The sequence below is a fragment of the Somniosus microcephalus genome, chromosome 25 (genome assembly GCF_052327205.1).
Source record: "Somniosus microcephalus isolate GS21.2 chromosome 25, FLI_Smic_1.0, whole genome shotgun sequence".
In the NCBI taxonomy this organism is placed as follows: Eukaryota; Metazoa; Chordata; class Chondrichthyes; order Squaliformes; family Somniosidae; genus Somniosus; species Somniosus microcephalus.
The window spans coordinates 56,889,984-56,899,281 of record NC_141011.1 but is presented as its reverse complement, the minus strand read 5'-3'; positions in this window follow the sequence as shown (position 1 = coordinate 56,899,281).

Genomic DNA, 9,298 nt, shown 5'->3' with positions numbered 1-9,298 from the left:
AAAGATTGAAAAGGGCAGTAGAATTATTTTCTGTAATTAATCGCGTGAACAATTATTCAACTGAACTCCAGCTGCAGAAATAGAACAATGAAAAGTTCAAAATGAAAAATATGCAAATTCCAACTTGTCTTACTAACTCTACAGCAGCAATGGGTCAAGTGGTTTGGCAGCTTTAATCAAACCCAAACACTTGGCTGGGGCTGCAAGTACATTGACGTGATCAAATTCAAATGAATTACAGCTGGGACCAGTTCATGAAAAGGCTTTCACTAATTGGTGCAAAATAATCCTTTGTCACAGTTCTGATGAAGAATTAAATGAAACATTCATTTGATGTCTTTTACCCTTTTTTATTCACAAAAGCAACACTTGCTTGAAAACGGAGAGCATTTTTTATTCGAGAGCTACTGAATAACATCCATTGATTAAGACAAGTCTCAAGGCTGTTGGCAACCTAGCAACCGGCTGCCTGTGTCTGCTTCACACTTGCACTGGGTACCAGTTTGTTTCAATAGAAGTAAGAACCCATGTCCCTAGACTAGGGAGGGAGCGAGGTGGATTCAGCGAGGGTTCCTGCTCCTCATTACTGTCCAGTGAATTTGCCTGGAGTCTGGGTGAGGGCAGGATCCACTTGTCTGAAGATTTCAAGTTTGGATGGCCTACCGACATGCGAGTATCTTGTCTCACACTTGCAGAATGACCATTTGTGTGGGCAGCAGAGGACAGCAGACATCCGTAAACCATCCCTCAGCTTGCGTCATAATCTCTGGAGATAAGAGAAATTGTGAAACCATTCTAGGAATTGAAAAGCAGTTTTCACAGAGGTGTCAACTTGTCTTATTGGAAATCTGAACTTTTCATTATAATCCAGCAGTCCTTGTTTTCTTGAAGTTTCTCTGAGCTTCAGTCTCTCAGCCTTAGTGTTACAGCACAGAAACAGACCATTCCGCCCATCTAATCCAGAACCTAGTCTAATCCCACTCTCTGGCTCGCTCCCCGGATTCTTTAATGTTTTCCATATTTCAGACTATCTCCATCTTTTTAAAAAGAATAAATAAAGTATTTCAGCAGTTTGTGGTAGAGAATTCTACATTCTAACCACCGTCTGAGTAAAAGAATTTTCAACCTCCCATTTAATTGCTTTTTGTGATTATCTTAAATTGATGCTCTCTCATTACCATTTTCCTGAGCAATGGAAACAATCTATAACAGCTGATCCTTCCATAGCCCTTCATAACCTTGAAGACCTCGTGGAATGAAATATAAATCTCTATCAGATTATCCATAACTTTCTTTGTGATAATCGCTCTAATTACTCTGTTTGTAACCATAATCCCTCATTCCTGGTAATATCACAATGAATCTATCTGAACATTTTCTAGTGCTTTATATCCTTCCTGTGCCCTAAATAAGATCTTGTATAAGTTCAATATTAGTCCTTGCTTTTGAATTGTATTCCTTGAGATAAGAAAAATTATGATTGCCTTTTTATGACCTTATCTACTTGTGCTGCTACCTTTAATGACCAGTGCCTGTGCACCAAGGTCGCACTGCTTGTCTGCTTCCTTTAAAATCGTAACCATTTCTTTCCCTATTCTTCCAAAATGTATTGTTTTATATTTCGCTATATTGAACTGCATCTGCCACTTACCTGCCTACCCTGCTAGACTATCTATGTACTCCTGTAGTCTTAACAATCCTTGTTACAACTTACCATGTATCACTCCCAATATTCAATATTATTCCCTTAGTTCCTACATCTGGATCATTTATGTATATAGTAAATAAGAGTGGCCCCAACATAGACTCCTGTGAAACACCACATCTTTCCACACTGAGTAACTTCCATGTCTGCCTTCGAACCATCTCTCTATCCCCATAATTCCATGTCATTATCTTTGCCATAAGCCCCTTGTGTGGTACCTTCCCAATTTTTATTTAAAAATCCATTTAAATCACATCTTCTGCATTTCCTTTAGTTACCCTTTCTACTGTTATTTTTCTATAAAGTTGGTCAAGCAAAACCTGCCCTTTTGAAATCCACACTAACTAGTCCTGATTAATTCACATTTCACCAAGTAATTTCATCCGGCGTTATGGACTCTGGTAGTTTACAACCAACTGAAGTAAGACAGACCGATCTATAATTTCCTGGCTTGTTCTTGTCTCTTGTCTCCCTCCAGTCCTTTGATACAATTTTCCATTCCACAGAATATGGAAAATTTATAGTCTGTACCTTTTACTATTTCTTCCCTAGCTTCCCTCGGGGTCCTGGTAAGTAAATAATCAGGTCTCAGTGATTTGTGTATCTGAAGTTTGACAAATGTAAGAAGTCACACAACACCAGGTTATAGTCCAACAGCTTTATTTGAAATCACAAGCTTTCGGAGCGCTGCTCCTTCGTCAGGTGAAGGAGCAGCGCTCCGAAAGCTTGTGATTTCAAATAAAGCTGTTGGACTATAACCTGGTGTTGTGTGACTTCTTACATTTGTCCACCCCAGTCCAACACCGGCATCTCCACACTTAAGTTTGAGTAACTTCTTTAGCACCATTTCTCTTTGCATAATAACCTCCACCAACTGTTCTACATCCCTCTGATTGTTCTATAATCCCTGTGAAAACTGTGGCACAGTATTTATTTATTATCTCCACCAATCCCTCAGTTCACTACAAGATTGCCTCCTACCTCGACGATCATCCTACTACCAGTGTGTCTATAGAAAGTACTTTATTGCCCTTTTGTTTTTTGCTAATTTTGTCTCGTACTCTGGCTTAGCCTTTCTCGTCTCCTTTTTTGTACCTTTCTTCTCCTGTCCAGGATTTTATTTTTACTATCTGCCCTGCAAGCACATGCTTCTTTCTCTATTTCCAGTTTGATTTCATCCATGGAATCCCAGCCTTCAATACATTCTCTTTGTTTTCTTACTGGATTATTCTTCACTTGCACCATTTCCATTACCAGTTTAAATATTTCCCATTGCTGAGTTACAGTTCTATTTGCCAACCTTTCCTTCCATTTAATCACGTAAGGTTCATTTTGTGTCCTATAATTTGTTTTTTTCCCCCCAGTCAAGCACCCTTGTCCTTGACTCTTTTTTTCTTCTCTAGGCAAAAGACCGAGAACAGATTGTTTTTTAATATAAAAGCAAGGTAAATGAGACTAATCAGGAGAACTGAAGTTGAAAATTGGGTTAGGTTAACAGGGAATATCAAAAGAAATGTTGAGCAGCTTTATTTATAAATATATTTGCAGCAAGTAGATTAAAAAGAAGAAATGGTGGGGCCATTAAAGGTGACATAATATCCAGTGACTATGGGCTAGCAAATATACAAAATGAATTATTGTTTTCTGTTCACTGAGGAGATTTGGGCAGTCTGCCCAGTACAGAAGTTGAATTTCCAGGAAGACAGATCAAGCACTAAAAGAAATAGAAATTACAAATAAAGTAATCACTGATGGCCTTAAAAAAATATCAAAAGGCAAGGCACCAGACAAGGAAGGATTTCATACAGGGAATACGCAAAGTGGCCAACAGAATTAATCATGTCCTTACCACTATTTCTTGAGAATGATTAGAAACAGGAGTAATGCCCGAGGATTGGAAAGTAGCAAACATAACAGAAACCTTTAAAAGACGGCAAAGGGATGATCCATAAAACTACAGGCCAGTAAGCCTAACATCTGCCCTTGGGAAAGTATTAGAAGGCATCATGAAAGAGAAAGAAAGACTTGCATTACTATAGCGCCTTTCACGACTGCCAGATGTTCCAAAGTGCTTTGCAGCTAATGTACTTTTGAAGTGTAGTCACTGTTGTAATATAGGAAACAGCAGCCAATTAGCACACAGCAAGTTCCCACAAACAGCAATGTGATAATGACCAGATAATCTGTTTTTACTGATGTTGATTAAGGGATAAATATTGACCAGGACAGAATAATGAAGCACTGAGATAGATGGTGAGAGGGAGTCGGCAAAGATTTATGGGAGGGGAGCCTTGTCCAACACATTTACTGGAGTTCTTTGAGGCAACAATGGACCTTGCAGCCAACAGAAATTCTATGGAGGTAATGTATTTAGATTTTAGCAGGGCTTTTGGTACGGTACCACAAAAGTGATTCATCCACATCATAGGAAGCTGTATAATAGGAGGCTGGTTTCTGAGGTGAACCAGAAAAAGCAAAGGATGATTGTGAATGAAGCTTTGTTGAGAAGGCAAGTGGCCACTTGTGGGGTTCCACTGGGCCTATTCTTCTCTATACAATCTATATGCCTGAGTTGGAGGTAGAATCAAGCTATTTAAGTCTGACGGTTCAAACAATAAGGAAGAGCTAAACCAAATACAAATGGATCGGCATAGGTTGGCAAAATGGGCTGATGAGTGCCAAGTAGCATTTAATGTGGACAACTAGGAGGTAATGAGATAGCAAAATACTATTTTCTGTGATAGTGGATTGGCGGTTAGGATCAGATCAGCCATGATCTTATTGAATGGCGGAGCAGGCTCGAGGGGCCGATTGGCCTACTCCTGCTCCTATTTCTTATGTTCTTATGTACTGTGGATGCTGGAAAGACGAAATAACAACAGAAAACACTGGAAAAACTCAGCAGGCCAGGCAACATCCGATGAGAGAGAAACAGTGTTAACGTTTCAGGTCGAAGACGAAAGGTCTTCGACCCGAAACGTTAACTCTGTTTCTCACTCCACGGATGTTGCCTGGCCTGCTGAGTTTTTCCAGCGTTTTCTGTTGTTATTTAGAAGGTAATGAGATTAGGTAAGGGAACTAAACCATGGGAATATAAACTAGATGTTTCTAGGCCACAGGACACAAACACAAGCGAGGCATCGGGGCACTGGTGCATACCACACTGAAACCAACTGCACAATGTTCAGCAGCAGCAAGGAAAGCTAATGGGATCTTGGGATGTGTAGCCAGAGGCATTGATAAAGGACAAAGCCCAAGAGATACCAGGCCCAGGTACAGCCATATTTATTATTATTCATTCACGGGATGTGGGCATCGCTGGCGAGGCCGGCATTTATTGCCCATCCCGCATTGCCATTGAGAAGGTGGGTGGTGAGGCGCCTTCTTGAACTGCTGCAGTCCGTGTGGTGAAGGTACTCGCACAGTGCTGTTAGGGAGGGAGTTCCAGGACTTGTGGAGTACGGAGTCCAATTCTCGTCGCCACACTACAGCAAGAATACCCTGGTATCAAAGGCAGTGCAGAAAAAGGCAACCAGACTGATGCATGGCTCAGTGAATGACTTTGAAAGATCACTGGTATTAAGGATAGCATTTTTGTTCAGAGGCTTGAAGTTGTGGACTTCGATTATATAAAATTGCCAAAGTCACACAGCCTTCAACCCTCCTGTGGACATGTGGGTTGGTTTAACAATGATGCAAGATCCAGGCTCTGGCTAAGGTGTTTAGACAGATTCCACTGAATCGCAATAAAGGGAAGAAAAACAAGGGTGAATGGATTGTAAAAACCTAAAGTCTCCATAAATACAGGCACCTCGGTTTTAATGTGAGGCAGCTCGATGGAATGTGAGCTGCTTCTTCATCACTACTATAGCAGAGGAGGCCACAGGCACTGTTCCAAGTGTTCTAAGCTCATCTTGGCAGATTGTTCTGGTTACTATGAATCATGTCTGAGTTTTTGGTTTGGTTTGCTTCGCTCTCTGGCCAACTTTATCACACACACGTCACCTACAAGGACACAATGAGTAACATTTTACTGAAATGCACAAGAATGAACATAGAAATGTAATTACAAATGTGGCTTCACTCTGTGCAAGAAGTGAAAGATACAGAAAGTAAGAATAGAAAGACTTGTGTTTATATAGCACCTGTCACGACCTCCGGACATCCCAAAGTTCTTTACAGCGCTTGACATCTGCGTGTTCATGAGACTAAAACTATTCTGAGATGAAGAGCTAGAATAGGCCATGCTCCTGACAATCAGTGAATGCTTCATCATTCTGCGTTCCTTTTCTGCCGTTATTTACTCGGGTGTTCAATAGGGTGAAATTTAAGTTATTGGAATCTCCCACTACATAGATTTGAATCATACATGTATCAAATGATGGAATGAGTTCACTGCAGACAAGATCGATTTGATCATCCAGTTACCATAATATGAGCGACAATCCTTGACTAGCTGCCCTGTTAGAGGAAGCAATCGAGCCTGGTGGCCTGAAGGTGTGGCCTTTGGGAATATATAATTGCCAATAGCTCTGGTGAATTGTTGGCGACCAAGTTTGTGTTGCAATAGAAGGTTGAACTGCTGGGTCACATGTCCAGCCAAAGGACACATGGGATGTTTGTATTAGAAAGTCACAACAAGCTGGCACTGATGATAATCACTCAATACTGGAAATGGTGAACATTTCTCTTGTCAATGCGACAGAATCCTATGTGTGGTGCTAAGAGGACAACATATCCTTTTGCTGCTGCTGATGATACAATGCGATTTGGTTAATTGTTTAAAAGATGCTTTAAAGATGTGTTCTATACAAAAAGTACCATTTTTGCCAATGAATCACATTGTTACTGTTATTCTCCTTTCCCTCTACTGAGGTGGTGGTGACTTGCTGAGGTACAGTTCCATGTGCACTGGTAACTCCACTGTACTTCACCCAAGAAAGGTGCTTGAGCCTGGTGAAGTGAGCAGCAGATGGCTCCATTTGCAGTAAGCATCACAACCGAGCATGACCACCATCCTCACACTTCCAGGAGTAGTCACTGCAAACTGATCAGGAGTAGGAGCCCTGGCCAGTTGTCTCCTCCCTAGTCCAGAGAGGCTGCGGCCGACTGCCGTGCTCCACTCCAGCTCAGCACCAGGATTCAAACTTGGGCCTTCTGATCTGTGTGGCCTGGAGGCTCACAGCTTTAACCCGCTGAACCAGCGGGGAAGCTCATATGAGGTTGTTAGACTCGTGCAGAGCCCTGTGATGTGCAGAATACTGTGGGGGCGGGGGGTGCACTTTAGTTGGCAGATATGGGCCAAAGTCTGAACCCCCAGTTTTTCTGTGGGGCAGCCTTCACGGTTTCTGTATGGTCCAATATGAGCACTCTTTTATGGGATCAATTTCACAACTTCCATGACTTCATGCAGTGTAGATCATTGGGCAGCTTAACAATCAGAATGTTGTGTCCCAATGGCTGATGAAGGAGCCATGGGGGCCACAAGCTAATGACCAAGAATGGGAAACTGGGCTGACTTTTCATCCCCCTCCCCCTTTTACATGCAGGAGTGCTCAGGCCAATCAGCATTTCCCAGTACATCTGAGCAGCTGCATTTTAGGTCCAAAGTCACCCGGTGCATTTACCCACTGGGCCCTTTCATAAGAAAATAAGAAATAGGAGCAGGAGTTGGCCATTCGGCCCCGTGAGCCTGCTCTGCCATTCGGCCCCTCGAGCTTGCTCTGCCATTCGGCCCCTCGAGCCTGCTCCGCCACACGGCCCCTCGAGCCTGCTCCGCCACTCGGCCCCTCGAGCCTGCTCTGCCACACGGCCCCTCGAGCCTGCTCCGCCACACCGCCCCTCGAGCCTGCTCCGCCACTCGGCCCCTCCAGCCTGCTCCGCCACACGGCCCCTCGAGCCTGCTCCGCCACACGGCCCCTCGAGCCTGCTCCGCCACTCGGCCCCTCGAGCCTGCTCCGCCACACGGCCCCTCGAGCCTGCTCCGCCACACCGCCCCTCGAGCCTGCTCCGCCACTCGGCCCCTCCAGCCTGCTCCGCCACTCGGCCCCTCGAGCCTGCTCCGCCACTCGGCCCCTCGAGCCTGCTCCGCCACTCGGCCCCTCGAGCCTGCTCCGCCACTCGGCCCCTCGAGCCTGCTCCGCCACATGGCCCCTCTAGTCTGCTCCGCCACTCGGCCCCTCGAGCCTGCTCCGCCACTCGGCCCCTCGAGCCTGCTCCGCCACTCGGCCCCTCGAGCCTGCTCCGCCACTCGGCCCCTCGAGCCTGCTCCGCCACTCGGCCCCTCGAGCCTGCTCCGCCACTCGGCCCCTCGAGCCTGCTCCGCCACTCGGCCCCTCGAGCCTGCTCCGCCACTCGGCCCCTCGAGCCTGCTCCGCCACTCGGCCCCTCGAGCCTGCTCCGCCACTCGGCCCCTCGAGCCTGCTCCGCCACTCGGCCCCTCGAGCCTGCACCGCCACTCGGCCCCTCGAGCCTGCTCCGCCACTCGGCCCCTCAAGCCTGCTCCGCCACTCGGCCCCTCGAGCCTGCTCCGCCACTCGGCCCCTCGAGCCTGCTCCGCTACACGGCCCCTCGAGCCTGATCCGCCACACGGCCCCTCGAGCCTGCTCCGCCATTCAATAAGATCATGGCTGATCTTCGACCTCAACTCCACTTTCCTGCCCGATCTCCATAACAGCAATGACAATAACATGGGCACAGAGAGACTGTGTGGCTGCTGTTTGCCAGACCTCCTGCATTGTTGACTGGGTCAGTGCTTCGAATCGAGTGTGAATCCATCAACCATTGTTGATGGGGTCAGTGCTTCGAATCGAGTGTGAATCCATCGACCATTGTTGATGGGGTCAGTGCTTCGAATCGAGTGTGAATCCATCGACCATTGTTGATGGGGTCAGTGCTTCGAATCGAGTGTGAATCCATCGACCATTGTTGATGCGGTCAGTGCTTCGAACCGAGTGTGAATCCATCGAACATTATTGATGGGGTCAGTGCTTTGAATCGAGTGTGAATCCATCGACCATTATTGATGGGGTCAATGTTTAGGATTGAGTGTGAATCCATCGACCATTATTGATGGGGTCAGTGATTAGGATTGAGTGTGAATCCATCGACCATTATTGATGGGGTCAGTGTTTAGGATTGAGTGTGAATCCATCGACCATTATTGATGGGGTCAGTGTTTAGGATTGAGTGTGAATCCATCGACCATTATTGATGGGGTCAGTGCTTCGAATTGAGTGTGAATCCATCGACCATTATTGATGGGATCAGTGCTTCGAATTGAGTGTGAATCCATCGACCATTGTTGATGGGGTTAGTGCTTCGAATCGAGTGTGAATCCATCGACCATTACTGATGGGGTCAGTGCTTCAAATCGAGTGTGAATCCATCGACCATTGTTGATGGGGTCAGTGCTTCGAATCGAGTGTGAATCCATCGACCATTGTTGTTGGGGTCAGTGCTTCGAATCGAGTGTGAATCCATTGACCATTGTTGATGGGGCCAGTGCTTCGAATCAAGTGTGAATCCATCGACCATTATTGATGGGGTCAGTGCTTCGAATCGAGTGTGAATCCATCGACCATTGTTGATGGG